General features: G+C 41.0%; 1 long non-coding RNA gene across 4 annotated transcripts in view; it reads left to right on the plus strand.

Annotated features, from left to right (window-relative positions):
- The window catches only part of LOC144822633 (uncharacterized), a 131,330-nt gene that overhangs the window by 11,090 nt on the left and 102,143 nt on the right, over positions 1–18,097 (plus strand). For 2 of the 4 annotated variants that reach the window (XR_013608654.1, XR_013608656.1), the window contains exon 5: positions 1,544–5,028. The exons of the other annotated variants lie outside the window; for them this stretch is intronic. This is a non-coding gene — a long non-coding RNA (uncharacterized LOC144822633). Of the gene's footprint in view, positions 1–1,543; positions 5,029–18,097 lie in introns of those variants that run through there. 4 annotated transcript variants of the gene reach the window in all.

The raw sequence follows: 18,097 nt of genomic DNA on the forward strand, positions 1-18,097 counted from the left end.
CTGCTTTATGTCCGTCATCCGTAGTTGAGCTTCCAACGGATATCATTTACCCATAATGTTAGCACTTCCGGATCACACCATAACCAACCCAAGGAGTGAGCATATTCTGGAAGTCGTTTTGTAGTGGGCGTTACCGCACATTTCTAAGGTGAGCTAGGATTGGAGCATTGAGACCTCTGCCAATCACGTCCATCATAAGAGTTGCGAAGTGTTGATTGGGTGTGGAGTTTGCACGTGGCGTGGGTTGTTCGTTCACTGAGGTCTCCTTGTTAAGTGTCGCGGGTGTGTGCTGGTGCTGCCCCTGGATGAGAGAAATAGGGTTTAGGTAGACGTTTGAACATTTCCATCCTAGGCAGGTTAGTCTAGGACCCGGCTGTGACTACATACTAGGCTGGTGTTGCAGTGGTTGGGAGGTGTAGCAGGTGATGAGAGCGAACTATGGCTGTACCCCATCACGGGCTTTTCAAAACTGACCGCCCCTATTGGGCTTTGTTTCTGGGGTTCAGCCAGATTTGATACGGGACCAGAGGCGATCTTCAACATTTCATACCCCGAGGATTGCACACAGTGTCTGATGCCAAACCTTTTCTAAGAGGTTGGCCCTTAAGATAACATAAGTATTTGAAAGCTCATGTTCACCCCGGGGCATCTCAGCGCTGAATAATATATGCTTATTGTTATCCAACGGTACTCATTTTATCGATCTCCGGTGTATGAAAGAATGAGTGGACCCGCCGGGATTTGAACCTGTGAGATGGAACACAGGCTTTTGGATACATTAGTCCACTGAGCCACCAGACGCGCCTAGAGACTTGCCACTTATTAGAGAATAGTTACGCAGCAGATCTGCCAAGGTTGAAAAAAACATTATGAGGAGGGGCCTTGTGCTTATAACAACGTAGAGATGGCTGAGACAACAAATTAACGGAGAGCTGACCCAAGGATCGGGTGAGGCTGTAGGAGCCCTTGCATTAGCAGAGCTTCACAAATATTTGCTGTGTAAATCATGCAACAAAGCATGTTGGAATGTGATAAGTTGCCCAAAAATGTATACAATAACACGGGGAAGCTTTTCGCCTTAGCACATCAGATTATATAATTTAATTGTGAAGTTTTTATTAGAAGTGTGGTAATGGTGTCTTTTCTTTATCTTTATTATGGCATTTAGAGTGCATATAGAATGTATAGATGTAATCTTTGAACTATTGGGGGAAAGCTTGTTTTTGAAGGAGATGCGGTAGGTGATTTGATAGAGCTCGACGCTTTCATATTTGCACCAGTGGGTCTTGGCACTAAATAAATATTTTATACATATTTTTGACTCCTTTGCATCTTTACAATGGCGACGAGTCTTTTTTATGTGCTGACACACTATGCATTTATTTTTATTTTTTCCAATTTTATCGTTTGAGACAAGACAATTTCCGTTCGTCTCATTTTTAAGAGGGGACTCGTTTCTGCTTCCAGTTTCTACTTTGTGATTGTGATTAATTTGTGGACTCTACAAAAAAACTTTCAAGGTACTGTCAATTTAAATTTACAGATTGGCCGTTGTGTGCTCGTGGATGCCTGCAGAATTCTTGCACGAGAGATTTCACTCAAGTCTTCGCCTTCTGAACTTTGGGGAAGTGCTGAGTGAAGTGACGTTGGATCGTTAGAATAACGCTGAAGTGATGTCTGTTCGTCTGAATCACGATGCGGTTCACCAGGCACGTTACCAGCACGCAACTACGTATCAAGTGGCCATTTTGTTTCTCAAAGGTTGCTTAGTTACGAACGTGACTTTTCATGGAAGAAACGTCATTGGCGGCCATCTTTATTTGTCATCAGTATCGTCTATCAATTGAGGAGCAACCGCGCTTGGATCATCTGCGAGTTTGTCAGCGGTTCATTGCGCATTTCTCCATATTGAATTGAAGTGGATTCAGTGATTCACTCACTATTCATTTCGAAATCCTGCATGTGGTATTTATTTAATTTAACTTTTTCTTCACTTTCAGCGCGTTTTTACAGTGATGCGCACACTTGATTGATTATCCTTTTAGGGACATTATATTTAATTTTATCTCGTTTCGAATTTCAGCACATTTTACAGTGATGCGCACACTGGATTCTAAATTTTCAGCTATATGCACACCATTGATTAATACATGTTATTAGTGCTTGTTTACTAATTGATATACTATTCAGTTCATACTGTTATAACATATTACTTCACACATTTATATTTGTTTTTAAGTATTCAAACCCTTTATTAATCTTTATTTGAATATGGCGAATTCTCAGGTTTGTAACAGGCCTACAATATTTTTTACAAATTCCAGGCAAGCCAAAATTGTCATGGAAAAAATGGTTTGAATCTTTTGAAAACTACATCCATTGATGGTACTAAATTCTCGCCTGAAAAGTTAAAAGCAATCTTGTTTAGTTTTCTTGGGACGTTAGCAATAGAAATATTTAAAAATCTTGTTCCTATAGCACCACCCAGTGGTGGAGGAGATGGATGGAATGTCTATAAAGAAGCTATAGCAAGACTAGAGAAACAATTTCAGGATGAACCCAATCTTTTGATTGAAAGACATGCTTTCCATAAGAGATAGCAACATCCTGATGAAACCATCGAATAATATGTGGCTGCATTTAGAGTTTTGGCTGCACACTGTGATTATGGAGCAAATGTTGATTTCTTCATTAGAGATTCATTTGTGTTTTAATGTGAGTAAAAAAAAAATAGAAGAAGGACTTTTTGACTGTCGTAATCCTACTTTAAGTGAAGTATTGGATTTGGCTAAAGGAATTGAAAGATCTATTATTTCTTCGAAAGTTATTTCTGCAGAAGAATCTAAAAATACTGCTTCTACTTCTCCTGTTTGTGCCATGCAATCATTTAATAAGGGATTTGTCAAAAAAAACAGACAACAAATTGAGTTGTTACAGATGTGGTGCCAAAACACACTTGTCAAATTGTTCTGACTGTCCTGCTTTAAAAGAAAATGCATCAAATGTGGCAAAGTTGGTCATTTTTTATCAGTGTGCCATGCAGCAAAAAACCCATAAAACTCTAGTATTAATAATATATCTAGTGTTGAACATGATTTACAAAATTTGCTTCTTATTGTTTATGATGAGTTGTTTGATGATTCTGTAAATAATATTACTATTCCCTTTAAAGCTCCTTTGGGTATGTTTTGGTTGGTGAAGTGGCTTTAGAAGCCATGGCAAATTCAGGCTCACCGATCACTATACTATCCCATATTTTTTTTTTAAAGAAAATTGGAGGGATGTTAAACTCAAGAAAACTGATGTTAACCCCAAAGCATTTGGTAATTTTGACTTTTCTATGTTATGTTTCTTTGAAGATACTTTGGAATTTGAAGGACGCAAGATAATTACAAAAATTAATGTAGCAATTGATGGTAAAAACATAATGGGATGGTTTGACTTGGGGAGGTTGGGTGTGAATTTATGCCTAGGATTTGATCGCCCTATTCAATTAAGAGAATTAGATGTCATTAGTATTTCTATGGATAAATCTTCTTTGGAGATTATCCTGAAGAAACGTGCTGATGTTTTCAAAGATAAGGTTGGATAAGTAAAAGGATATACACATAAAATCAAACTAAAGAAAGGAGCTGTACCAATTCAACATAAAGTACGCATGGTTCCCCTAGGCATACGACAAAAATTTAAATCTCACCTAGATTCTTTGTGTTCTGAGGGCATCATCGAATTCACTGATAGTTTTGAGTGGGTTTCGGCTATAGTGATAGCTCTTAAAACAATAATCAAGATTTGAGGCTGTCTGTGGACCTTAGGTCTCTTAATAAAAATATTGTAGTAGATACTTATTCATTGCCCCGTATTCAAGAAATGCTGGCAGCTGTTAATGGGGCAAAGTTTTTTTCATAATTGATCTCAAGTCAACGTACCATCAGGTGCTTCTTGATGAGTCAAAGGATTTCACCACATTCATTACCCCGTTTGGTCTTTATAGATTTTTGAGAATGCCGTTCGGCTTGGCCTCAGCGGCCAGTGTCTTTCAAAAATTGAATGAAAGTCCGTTTCAGGGTCTAAATGGTGTGCAGCCATTTCAGGATGACATTTTAGTTTTTCTGAAACTTGTGAGCAACATAACAAGACTCTTGACAGTGTATAAAAAATTCTAGGAGGCATGGGGATGACCGTGAGTAAAGACAAATGCAAATTTCTTGTAGAGGAGATTAATTATTTGGGTCACAGGATCACTCCTAATGGCATTTTTCCCAAGGAAGATCTCATCAATACTCTGGAGAAAGCTAGCAGACCCCAAGATAAAGATTGTTTACGTTCTTTTCTGGGGTTACGAGAATATTATTCTAGATTTGTTAAGGGTTATGCTCTTCTGGTTGAACCTCTCAGACAGCTTTTAAAAAAAAGGGTCTCAATTTACTTGGACCGATATTCATGATGAAGCTTTTGTTAATGTTAAAAAAGTTATAGCTAAAGCACCTGGTCTCAATACGTTTGATCCCCAAGGAAGATCTTATGTTACTGTGGATGCCAGTGCCATTGGTCTAGGTGCTGTGTTTACACAAATTGTGGATAGCAAAGAAAGAGTTATTTAATTTATTTCTAGAGGGATTCTAGGAGCAGAAAGGCACTATAGCATCATTGAGAAAGAGGCTTTGGCCTGTGTGTGGGCTGTAGAAAAACTAAAGAGTTTTTTATGGGGGAGACCTTTTGTTCTAGTTACCGATCATACACCTCTTGTTTATATGATGGATGGAGTCAGAAGTGGCAAAGCTTCATCCAGGCTGGTAAGACTTATTGCAAGAGTTTAATTTTGAAATACAGCATATTCCTGGACGCAACATTTTTACTGCAGACTGCTTATCAAGACTTGCTCCTCAGGAGGAGTCTGAAAATGAGATTATTGACCAGCATGAGTGCGTTGTGGCATTGGTTGATGCTGTTGATTTGTGTAATTTTGTTATTTCTGAAAAAGGAATGGAATGATTCTGTACCCGATTAAACCATTTTGTCCAAAGTCAAGAATTTTGTTGTCAATGGGTGGTCGCCTTGTAAAAATGTAGTACTTCATCTCAGAAGTTTTGCTCAGGTTGCTGATGAACTTACATTGAAAATGGTATATTATTGAGACGTGATTTGTTTGTGCCACCGGCTGGTGTGAGAAATAAACGTATCCAGTTAGCTCATTCGGGGCATCCTGGGGTATCTGGTACAAAAAAACTGCTGATAGTTCACTGTTGGTGGCCCGGCATGGATGATTGTGTTGAGAGGATGGTGGATAATTGCTCTGTGTGTGTGAAGTCTGATAAGCATTAGAAAGTATCTACTCAGCCATTATCAGTTCAAGAAGCTCCTGCTGGGCCATGGGAGAAAATTTCGATTGATTTTTTCTGGTCCCTAAGCGTGTTTAGGCAGAGAAAAGAGATTTTTAATTGTTGTCATTGACAATTTTTCAAAGTGGATGTATTACACTTTTGTAGAGCATCCAGTTACTTATGAAGTTATTGTATTTTTGGACAATATTTTCAGAATTGAAGGTGCGCCTATTTCCATTTTGTCTGACAATGGGGTGCAATTTATTTCTAGTAAATTGAAATTATTTTTGAATAAATTTGGTGTGTATTCAGAAAGAGCGCCATTATATTGTCCTCGTGCTAATGGTCAAGTAGAAAGGGCCAATAGATTTCTTCAGGAAGGAATACAAGCTGCATTAGAGAGCAATATTGATGTTTTTGAATTTCTGAAAGGAAAAAGGGTGGAGTTATCACATGACACCAAATGCATGTACTGGAGAATCTCCATACTTGCTAATGAGAGGTAGACAGGCAAAATCTCTGACACCTTTATGTAAAAAAAAGGGTGAAAAGGAACATTTTGAATTTTCTATTGCCAAAGCCAGAAAGAATATTACAGATGCTCGTATTCCTGGTAAAAGTTGTCATGATTTATCTCATAAAACAAAGAATAAAGATGGGGAAATTGGCAACTGGGTACGTATTATCAAACCAACATTGAATCGTAAGGGGTCATCCAAATTCACTCTTCCTTTTAAAGTTGAAAGAGTGACTGATACTGCTGTACTATTAAAGGACAACGGTTAGTGGAGCAAAAGTTCTATTGTGGTTCTCAAACCGGGGCAGGAACAATTTTTTGGAAATTATGAAGATGGGTGTGATGTGAGGGTTGATGATGAGAATGGTATCTGTGATAATATTCCTCAAAGTAATATGAGTAATGAAGAACTTAATATACTTGGTGCATGTCAGATGGAATCTAATGTGTCTGAATCCAACGAAGACGATTTTATGGATTCCTCTGTACAAGAAAATTCTGTGTTACAAAAGAGAAATTCTAGGATGCTTAAGAAATTTGATGATTATATTTTAGATGTCTAAGAAATGTTATGATGTTGTTTTAAAAGAAAAATTGTTTTTATTTTGTTAAAAGGATACATGTGGTAATGGTATCTTTTCTTTACCTTTAATATAGAGTTTAGAGTGCATTTAGGTCATTAAGAATGTATTGATGTAATCTTGGAACCATTGGGGGAAAGCTTGTTTTTGAAGGAGATGCGGTTGGAGATTTGACAGAGCTGGACGCTTTCTTATTTGCACCAGTGGGTCTTTTATTTCGGCACTAAATAAATAATATTGTATACATATATTTGACTCCTTCGCATCTTTACAAAAAGTGAAAATGAATTGAGAAACGTTCATGTCGCTGCCCTACTGATAATGCGATTAAGGAACTAAGCGGCAAGTTAGTGTTCATGATTCTTATTTTACATGAAGCAAAAGTGTAGTTTATTTAACAAAAGAAATGTTTTTGTAAAACACATCCTGAACTCTTGCATTTGATGGTGCTCTCGTGGTAATTAAAAAATGGAGGTTCAGTGAAATAAGGGGTTTACCCAGGATCACACAATTTGTCAATCAGGCATGGAACTCAGTGTCATTCTGTGCAGTTAAGCCATTAGATGGGTATGTCTTTCTGATGTCAAATGTTAATGCATTGTCCTTAATTCTTTGGATGATGACAATGATATTAGAGCGTGGGTTATGGGTATAATCCGTGTTTAATTTTTGGCAGTTTTACGTAGCACGCAGGACAAACACATGTATCACAACTGGTGCAGACTAGCTACATGTTTGATTCTTCGGCACTGGGAGATTTGTTAGGATTCACAGGATGCAGGGCGGAGGCGGGGATTAGAAAATGGGTCCACGTTCATCGCCTTCGTGAAAGGTGGTCTCATTTTGGGCTTTAAGTTCCAAAAGGATTTTGAGCTTACAATGGTTCACTTTCCTGTATAAATACATAAAGGCACTCCTGCTCTTACCCCCATGACCCTCCTACACAAAAAATATAAAAGCTTGTGGCAACTGCTATGTCCCGAGTTGTTTTGGCACCGACCTCGCTATTCATATTCTCCAGCGTCAACCTCAAAGCCCATTTTGACACAGCCACAGTGTGATGTGTAGCACATGGTGGAACAGTGTGAGTTGCCAAGTCTGACTTAGGCTGTTGCTGGGGTGCTTAAATAACAATGGGTTACTTCTTAATACATGGAAAACCAAAGAGTCAACACAATCTGCAAGTTTCCTAGTGACATCAGCAGAACTCAAGATGCAGACCTGGAATGTCCCTTAAGTATCAATACTCGCACATTCACTCACTCATCCACTTATACATTCCTCTCAGTAAGTTATGCAGCAGCTCCAGTGATCTGTGTGTAACCTAAATGTTACTCATGACTTAGCAGAACATGTTCTGTGAGTGATGAAAGGTTTTATTAGTCTGTCCTGCTGAATCTTTACAACAGGAAATGGAAGATTGTGCTTGCTGCCTTTTGTGAGAGAGGGAAGATTTATTTGCTGCTCGAGTGCTATACCTGTTCTGAGAGAATGCAAAGGTTGTACTGCTGCTGCATGATTTGTGTGTGTGTCGTGTGATGGAGAAAGCTTGCCACTACAGCAAGGGCTCTACCTGTCCCTGGAAGGATGAAGGGGTGTTTCCACTGTTGATGCCTCAGCTTATGAAACAAGACATTTTCATTAAAGCTTCTTGCTGCTAAAAAGAGGGTTATTTCTGATATTTATCTCTGCATGCACTTTGATTGCTTTTATTCACAAGAAAGTGTCCCTCTGTCACACATTTGGTCCGTCAATGTCACTCGTAAGTAAACTGAAACCATGGAAATGTCACACATATGCAAACTGAAAACTTGGCAGCTATGGGCAAGCATTATCCCAGTTACAGTATACGCTGGGGGAAAAACTGGGCAGTAATGTGGTGCTGGCATGAAAGCGGGCAGCCTAAAATAAACCTGGAGATTGATTAATATCTGGTGTGCCACCCTTTGTGCAATTTTCAGCACCTGCACGGAGTAGGTGTGATCAGACTCTCACAGGAACATCCAGCAGATCTCCATTCAGGTACCAGACAGCAGTTAAAGAAGGGTCACTGGTTTAGGCTTGTGGGTAGGCCAAACGGGTCACATAACCAGCTGAGGGGCCCATCCAGTGTCAAAGAATAAGAGAGTGGATAAGAAAGAGTGGAAAAACAAAACAAGATCAATGACGGATGAGGTTATGGGAAGGTTAGGGCTAACAGCTTCAAACAGTCCAAGGTTTGTTCATCAGTTCTAGATGGCGATCTATGCCACCATCATCACTGTTAAGGAGAATATCTCTGAACTCATACCATCAGATCCTGCAAAGTACAATGCAAGTGCCTCCTTTTCTATTACTGAATAGTTTTTTTCTGCACTGCTCAGGGTGCGAGAGGCGAAAGCCACTATTCCTTCTCTGCCTGCGATGACTTGAGACAGGGTAGCACCTAACCCTTTGTTACTGGCGTCCGTGGTAAGTATAGTTTTCCTTAAGGGATCAAAGTTACACGGGTATAAAGAATAGCTGACTTGATGGCCTCCAATGCATTCTGGTGTACTTCTAACCATTTGAATTGGTAATGACTCTTTGTGAGATCTCTGAGATCTCCAGCAATGTCTGCAAAATATTTGGCATACTTTGCCATATACTCAGCTAGTCCCAAGAAAGATAATAACTCTTGCTTGTTTGTGGGGGCTTGGGCTTTTTCTATGGCCTCCAGGAGGCTGAGCTTAGGACGGAAACCTTCTTTGGATATTGAGTGCCCCAAGTAATCCACAGACACCACTTCAATCCTGCACTTCTTTTCATTGAGAGTGAGACCTGCTTCTTTAATTTTCCCCAGAACTGACCTGAGATATGCATCATGTTCCTCACTAGTGGCACCATATATTAAAACATCGTCTTGGAAGCATATAGTATGAGGGATTCCTTCCAAGATGTTCTTCATGATCTTTTGAAATACCGCAGCTGCGGAAGCCAACCCAAACGGCATACGGAGGAACATGAATGAGCCTAAGGGAGTGGTGAAAGTAGTAAGTTCTCTTGACTCCGGGGAGAAGTTCCACCTGGTGGTACGAGGTAGATAAGTCTAGAACACTAAAGCAACTTGCCTACCCCATGGTGCTCAATGCTTTGTGAATGCGGGGAAGTGGGAATCTTTCTACTATAATGCTGTCATTGAGATCTCTGAGGTCTATGCATAATCTCATTCCGTTATTATCGGCCTTCTTAGCAATAACCACTGGAAAAACCCATGCACTGCAATCTACAGGCTTGATAACTCCCAGTTTTTGCAGTCTGTCCAGCTCCTCCCTTAAAGGTTCACCCATTAAGTGTGGTATGGGCCTAGTTTTATGGGTGATGGGTTTAGCGTTTGGTTTGAGTTTAATCTTGTGTTGGAAGTTTTTAAGGAGCCCCAATTCTGACACAAATACTTCCGGGAAATCCTTAACCCACTTGTCGCTAGAACTCGGCGAGTCCATGGAAAGACGTTGCTCATGGCCGTTGGGATTAAGTATTATGCCCAGTTCTTTTTGGTGTTGCCACCCCAGGAGGTTGGAGCCTTCCTCAACAATGTAAACCTTACCTAGATGGAACGGTCTTTAAAGTTGATGTGGGAGTTCAACATACCCTTGACAGGAATAGGTTCTTTAGTGTAGCTACGTGGAGTGATATCCGCTCCCAACAAATCCTTTTCATCACATATATTAATATTTTTAAAGTCTGATATATTCATCAATGTGAATGGTGAACACGAGTCTGCGTACATTTTTACCAACTTTCCTTCAATACTGACCTCACATTGGGGATACTCTATGTGATTGACCTCTTCAGACTCTTTTATTTGTAATACAATCATGTTAATGGACTGTACTTTTCTTTCTTGAGGACTTGAAGGGGAAAAGTACCTTGGACTAGGACTATGGCACATCCTAGATAAATTGCCTTTTTTATTACATTTCTTGCACATAGCTGAAATAGCAGGACATGTAGGGTTATTGGCCAGATGATTATTGCTGCCACAACGGAAGCACTTGAGTTTGTTAGTGACAGCGGGTTTGGATTTCTCCGCTAGGAAGTGTTTTTCCCCTTTGATCTTGAATACTTCTCCCTCCTCATTGGGTTCCTCTATTTCAGATACTAAATTACTTTCAGCATTGGTATGTTCCCCTTGATTGGATTTGGGTCTTATTTCTTTTATGCATTTAGCTGTATGTTCGATGGATTTGGCTATTTCAATAGCTTCATCGAGGTCAGGTTGTTTTTGGAGTAGTTTCTCTTGAATTCTGCTATTGCTAGTGCATCTTACTATTTGGTCTCTTATGAGGCAATCATTAAGTTCCCCAAATTGGCAATGAGTACTTAGACCCCTCAACACTGCCACGTAGCTAGCAATACTCTCATCTTTACCCTACACCCTACAAAAAAAATGTGTGGCGTTCAAGTACAATGTTTATCTTGTCCCCAAAATGGATACCCAACTTAATTAACGATACTTCGTAAACGTTAGATGCATCCTCCAATTCTGGTTCAGGTAATGTGTCGAATATCTTCCTGCCCCGGTTGCCTAGATTGTGGAGGAAGACATGTTGCCTGCTAAAAGCACTGAATTTCTCCCCCCCCTATAGCAATTAAATATGACTCAAATACTCTCACCCACTCCTTCCATGGCATGTTGGGTTCCCCACACTCATTTAAAAAAGGTGTGGATTGTGACATATTAGATGCAGCCATAATGGTGATGAACAATGTTGCATAAGGTATACCACAATAATACTATCAGGTATTATAGTACTTTTACTACAGCAGAAATTCTTAAAAGCATAAATGACACCACTTGTCCGAAAAAAATGGATAATAAGGCAAAATATTATGACCAGGAAGGGAAACCGCTAAAATACAGTTCTAAAGTAACATTATATATCAGGTTAAGTAATTATCATAAGATATACAACCTCAATGGCATGGGTTACCTAAGATATACAACCTCAATGGCAAGGGTTACATTAAGTCACAGACATAAGGCCTTTTCAAGTCCAGACAGGCTTAATTTTGAATGAATAGCTGTGCCTGTCAGCGTGATAGCGGTGGAAAGGAAGAATGAGCACTTAGAACCTACAAGCTGTGCCTGTCAGCATGATGTGCGTTGAGTAGCCCAGCATAAATGTAGTAAGACAGGCTAATTTTCAACTGAACAGCTGTGCCTGTCAGCGTGATGGACTTGATAGCCCACAAGACTTTGGGCAGGCAGCATAAAATAGAAAACCTGGATGTGAAGGACGAAGAAAAGATGAGGACTCAGATACCTTTAACGAGTGTCCTCCGCTGACAGCATAATGAAATATTCAGACAGGCTTAATTTCACTAAAAGGCTGAGCCTGTCAGCGAGTAGGTTGTAGACAGCAGAAAACTACAAAGGCCTCTGTCATGCCAAGTCAGAGCGCTGTGGGAAGAGAATCAAAGGCTTGCTGCCCTCTAGCGCCCGGAACGCACTATCGCGCACTTCTCAGCTGAGGGAAGCGGCTGGATGGAATGAAAACGCTTTATTCAGTCAGAGCGCAAGAATGCCCCACAAGTTCAGCGAAGACAGACAAGAATGGTTATTTGTTAGGCTTCACGAAGTCTCCAGACGCTTTTAATGGTGTTTACAATAATTGCCACACCGCAGGCGCACTCAGCACGAGCCTTCATTCGCGCTCGGCTTACTCCCACGTCTGACGATGAAAGTTCAAACGATGTTAACTGTATGTCACACGCGCTGAATAACACGCTCTTAACAAGTTAATAAAGGATTTCACTCAGCAGGCGCTCACAGCTCGAGCCTTCCTACGCACTCTGCTACACGCGATGTTTGTTTACTGAGGTTAACTCAACAGGTGCTCCCCACCCGAGCTCTCTTCCCGCTCAGCTACACATTGAGATAATTTCTTATCAACTGCTTGAATTCACTCGTGCACTTCAAGAAGGTTGGTGGTTCTAACAGAAATGACCTGCGATCCTGAACACCAAACCTCTAATCCTCGAGCACATTAATAGCAAGGCTTTAAAGTCTTTAATAAACGCAAGGCAGTCTTTAAAAATCCCATCCTCGTCGTCAGTGTTAAAAAGTAAACCAGACCAGATCCAAGTTAACTTCTTCTTTATTCACGGCCTCCACAGTGCCACCAGGATAACAGGACACGAGTATAATGCTCTCCTCAATCAGTCTCGCTCACTCAACATTCTAAAGCAGCCTCCAGGGGTAGGGAACGTTCCAAGGGAAAGGAGAGGGAGGGGTGGAGGAAGATACCAAGTACTAAATAACATCCTGTAACACATACCTTGACCTGTGTTGAGCTAGCGCATAGCCCAACCTTAATAACAGGATTATTAGCAACTTATAATAAGCATATAAATACCTTGTGGATTGTAGCAAATGTAGCAACCTGTAATATGTACATAAGTACTTATGGATTATAACAAAGATGATAAATGTTGCTTAGTTCAAGTTGATGATAAATGCGACAAAGTTCTCAACAAAGTACCGAGATGCGTAACGCAAAGTAAACTAAAGGCTCACAACAGGGGAGATTTGTCGGTTCCGTGATCCGGGGGAAATTATGCGTCGTGCCTCAATGCTTGCGCAGAGTAGAGGATGCGTTGTGATCCTTACCTCTGCGGGGTTGATGTGTAGATTCTCTGCCTGCGGGCCCGTTGCGATGCACAAGATGGCGCCTTGATGCGATGCGACGATCAGGTTGCGATGTGACAAGATGGCGCCCTTGATGCGGTGATGCGATGACGATGCGTAGATGGCCTGGCAGCCTTGTGACGACTCTGTACTTTGGAGCCGCGACAGGCCCTGCGACACGCTTCTCCGGTGATGTGACGGCGACTCTCTCGATGGCGTCACGCTTCTCCGGTGATGCGACAGCAGGCAGCTTTGACAAAGACACGCTTCCAGGGAGATGCGGCGAAGGCACGCTTCTCTGGTGATGCGACGATCTCACCTGTGGCGGCGACACGCTTCCTCTCGATACATCGCGCTCCCAGCGACACGCAAATGTCTGTAGGTAGAATTCCCAGCAAGGAATTTCAGATGGGAGGTGGAGAGGAAGTCTTTTGTCCCTGAGACTTCAGCAGGAGGCAAGCACAGTTCAAGCCCTTGGACAATATTCTGTAGATAATGAAAGTCCTTAAAAAGTTCCTTTTCCTTGGCAATAAAGAAACCACTGCAGGCCAACCCAGCAAACAGCACACTGACAGAGGGGCAGTCTAACTCCTGCAGCTTTCTTGGTTCTTCTCCTTGGCAAAAGGTTCCTTGTTTCCAGAAGTGATCTAAAGTCCTTGTGATTGGGTTCCAATATTTATACCTCAAAATCCTTTGTTCTCTGAATGCAGAGAAGCCTCTGCCCAGTCCAAACCAGTTTATGAGCACTTTGTTTACATGACTCCTTCCTTCCTTTCACAGTGTAGGACAAAGACATCAGCCACCCCACAGGAGGTGGGGCCAGCACAGGGGAGGGAAAGCATAGCTCTTGAGCACTTTGTTAACAAGATTCCTTCTCCCCTTTCACAGTGCAGGGCAGAGACATCAGACAAGCCACAGGAGGTGGAGCCAGCATTGTAGAGGGAATGCAGGGCAGAGACATCAGACAAGCCACAGGAGGTGGAGCCAGCATTGTAGAGGGAAGGCCCACCCTATTCAGGTCCCAGGTGCAACTCCTCCCTCCCGTCTAGATGTAGATCTCTCTATTTACCACTGGGCTGCCCCCGCCTGTCTCCTTGAACCCCCCAGCCCTGTCACTCAAAACTCCAGACAAGGAATACACAAACTAGCAGAGGCAGGCCTGGGCAGTTAGGCAAGAAAAGACCTACTTTCTAAAAGTGGTATTTTCAAACACAGAATGTTAAAACCTACTTTACTAAAATATGTATTTTATCATTCTGAGTTCAGGCATACTAAATTCGAATTCCTACCATGTTCCCTGAGTCAGTTAGGATTATAAGAATGTAATCTAACTGCCCATTCTAGCCTATGGAGAACTGGTAGCCTTGCAATAGTGAAAAACGAAAATGGCTGTAATTCGCTATTAGGACATGCTACACACACCAGGGCATGTCCTACCTTAAATTTACAATACACCCTGCCCTTGGGCCTACCATAGGGGTGTCTAATATGAAGCAAAGGGATGGTTTAGGGGCTGGCAAGTGGGTGCACTTGCCAAATCGACATGGCAGTCACAGACTGCTCACATGCCTTGCAATGGCAGGCCTGAGACATACTTTGCAAGCTGCTGCTGTGGGTGGCACAACCAGTGCTGCAAGCCCACCAGAAGCATTTGATTTACAAGCCCAGGGCACACATGGTGCACTGCACAAGGGTCTGACAAGTAAATCAAATAACCCAATCATGGAATCACTAATTAGCACATCAATTTAACATAGGGAGCACTTGCACTGTGGCACTTAATAGCCGAGGCACAATGCGCAAAGCATATAACCAGCAAAAGCATATCAAAACAGAGGAGGCAATCAGTAAAAAATTGGAAGGGAGACTCACACCAATGATGACAGGTCTAACAGAAGTACACTAAAGTATACAAGAGGTCGAAAGCTTGACCTAAAAACAAAAAAAAGTGCCTAATGCAGTTTGGCAGTGTTCAAGCACCAAAACTTGAAGATGGAAAGGAAAACAGGGTTCATTGCCTGCTCTTCAATTTCTCAGTTATATGGTGATCTATTGTGCACGTCCTTTTTGTCGTAGGTTCTTATTCATTGATTTTTTACACTACTAATAACCCCACATATTACATCAGTCATGACATCTTCTATAACATCATTGATAATATCACTGCAGCATTTGCAGTGACATTCTTAATGAGAAAACTGCATCACAGGGGTGCTAGTTGCAGTTATCTTAGGGCACAAGTTATAGTTACTTGAAATAACTATAACCGCTGAATTTCTATGGTTTTGTTTGTGTAATATCTGGTTAACTATAACCTCCCTATAACTTTTATTTTCCAGTGAATTTTTAAGGTTTTAAAAAAAATCTATTTCCTAACTATAACGCCCCTGAAACCTTTGTTTGTTTCAGTGGAAAATATAATCAGTGAAACAGCCACATTAGTAAATGTTTTGTACAGTTAAGTATGTTAATGCAGGCTTATATAGGCTGTGTTTAGTTAGCCAAATGCTTTAGTTTTTGTCTTTTTCTCGCACGTCTTGGCAATAAATAAAAAAAATACTTTGGCAAAGCCAATCACTCTGGTTTCTACCAACCTTTTGGCTTTGTCAATTTCTGTTTTGTTTTGCATGGTTTTATAAAGCATTGTGGGATTTGCAGAGACCATGCCAATATAAAAAAAAACATATATATAAATGCAGAAACTCGCAGACAGATCTGCCAATTAAAGAGTTTATCCCCTCCTGCACCTGACTCAATGAAAAAAGACCTTGCAGGCTTTGTTCCTTCCAGCGCGAATCATGGTTACATCTGTTGTGTTGCTGTCCTTTCCAGGAACGTCACAGAAGGCAAATAATCAAACCTGCATGTCTGGCCGATAGGGCTCGAACATGCCAGGAAGCTTCTAGTATTTGCTTTCCAAATTCTGTGCCCTGTCAAATGCACAAAATTTGTGGCCTTACTCAGACGATGTCTATCAGTGAGCTCAGTCGTGGCTGGTATAGGAAAGCAAATGGAAATGAGAATGGCCGACCTTGCTCCATTACCTGAGTGATGGTGGAAGAACTCTGCATTGCACTGATCACCTTGGTTAAGTATTTTAATGTATATATTTTAAGCAGAGAAGATAAAGACCCAACTGCCTGATGTGCGAATTAATGACATTAATGACTTTTAGCTAACAACAGATTTGATTGACCGTTTACAATTATCATAATTTGCACATGTTTTATATAGAGAAGTTTAAAGTATTTTATCTGATAATTGTTTTACCTTCTCTAGATATTATCTATTTTTAAATGGTTTTAGTTAACTAAACAATAAAGCTTATAAAAGAAAATATATATTTTTGTGGTCTCAAAAAGCATACATTGTTGTCCCTAGCACTGAGGGGAACTAATTTGTATTTAAATGTGTTCCTTGCGAAAGAGCATAATGCCAGTACTCACAGTGAAATTAGCCCATGGCTGCAGTAGGCTGATCTATTTCCACATGCTGTATGTTGCAGTGGATGGAAATAAAATGTGAATGACACATCAGCAGACCAGTGTATGAAAAGGTATGACCGAAAGCCCCTATAAGTAAGTATATTATACATATGACTTTGCTAAAATCATAGGTTCATGGCTAATGCCAAACCTAAAAAGAAATGTGTCACTGCACTAGCCTGCCAAGGTCAGACCTGTTGGCTTTGCCAGAACTTGTATTTGTAGGCAGCCAGGTTAGCCTTTCAAATACAAATGCAGACATCTTGCTGCTAATGGGCTTACAATAACAATAGATTATTGGAAAAACAAATATCCTAGGGTATTTACCAGGACAATGCAAGCAGTATCAGTTGGATGCGTCGGAATGAACAAGGAGACCGGAAAAACAATTCTTCCCCTGTCCACCCTCGGTCTAGAGGTTGTTGTGATTTAGGTGGAGCACCTCCAACAAACACCACTTTGATGCACCATCAGTTAAACAGGTGCAGCACAATCTGCAGGCGCTGCCTCATGAGGGCCAACACTGTATGGGGATGGTAGTTGTGTAAGGCACATGCGACATTTCTAGAATTTTCTGATACTGCATAGTACGCTATGTGACACGGGTGCACTGTCAACCCAGCTACTAGTTTGTCTTCTCCCTGGCTTCCACACATATCAAAGTTTTGTAGTGTAACTGAGCAAGTTCCATTTCCCCTGGCACGCATACACAGGCCTCATTTTGAATGGCAACCACACCACTGGGAGGCTTTTAGGCTAGAGCTGTCATTTTGCTTCTCTGAATTTACGTGTTGGGATGTATAGTAGCCATCATTTTATCTGTTTCGACTTTCATAGAGTAGAGTTACTACAACTGTTGTTAATTTTTCCGGGATAATAACAGAACAGTTCAATCACGTATTGCAGAGCTATGTCTTAGTATTGCTGACCTGAGGCTTCTAATGTCTCATTCTGTTCAGTACAAGACATCGCTGCTCTCAAGGTATTTAGTTTGTATGATTGAAGAATAACTCCTACAAAGTGCATGCTTCTCCAGTGACTTGCTTTCATTATATGCAGGATATATATGCCTTGTGAAGTTCTTTTTTTTGTTTTTTTGTCCTCATATATGCCACCAGATGGAATGACTCTAGATGGAAACTCTCAATTCTGGCAACATAATGCCTAACTGTGCGCCCTGGAATATTTTATTTTATGTTTAGCTTTCGAGAAGTCTCCCCGAGGTAGGTTTTCTACTAGTCCAACTCCCCTGATCGATGTCCCTGTTCCTTGTCTTGGGGAGGACCAGACCGCAAACCCCTGGCATAATCATTGGACTTTTGTTGTCTAACTATCCGACCAATTTATCAACGGAGCCCAGATCTAATAGCCATGATGTTTTTTAGGCAGTCTGCGAACCTAGGGGGGGTTGGAGATTTCCATTCTTTACAAATCTTCCTCCTGGCGATGACAATCACATAGAATATGAACTGATTGATGCTGTCTCTAGTGTCGTATTCCTCTAACAAACCCATAAGAATCAGTCTAAGGCTACACGTGAC

Source organism: Lissotriton helveticus, chromosome 3_1, assembly GCF_964261635.1.
Source record: "Lissotriton helveticus chromosome 3_1, aLisHel1.1, whole genome shotgun sequence".
NCBI classification, from domain to species: Eukaryota; Metazoa; Chordata; class Amphibia; order Caudata; family Salamandridae; genus Lissotriton; species Lissotriton helveticus.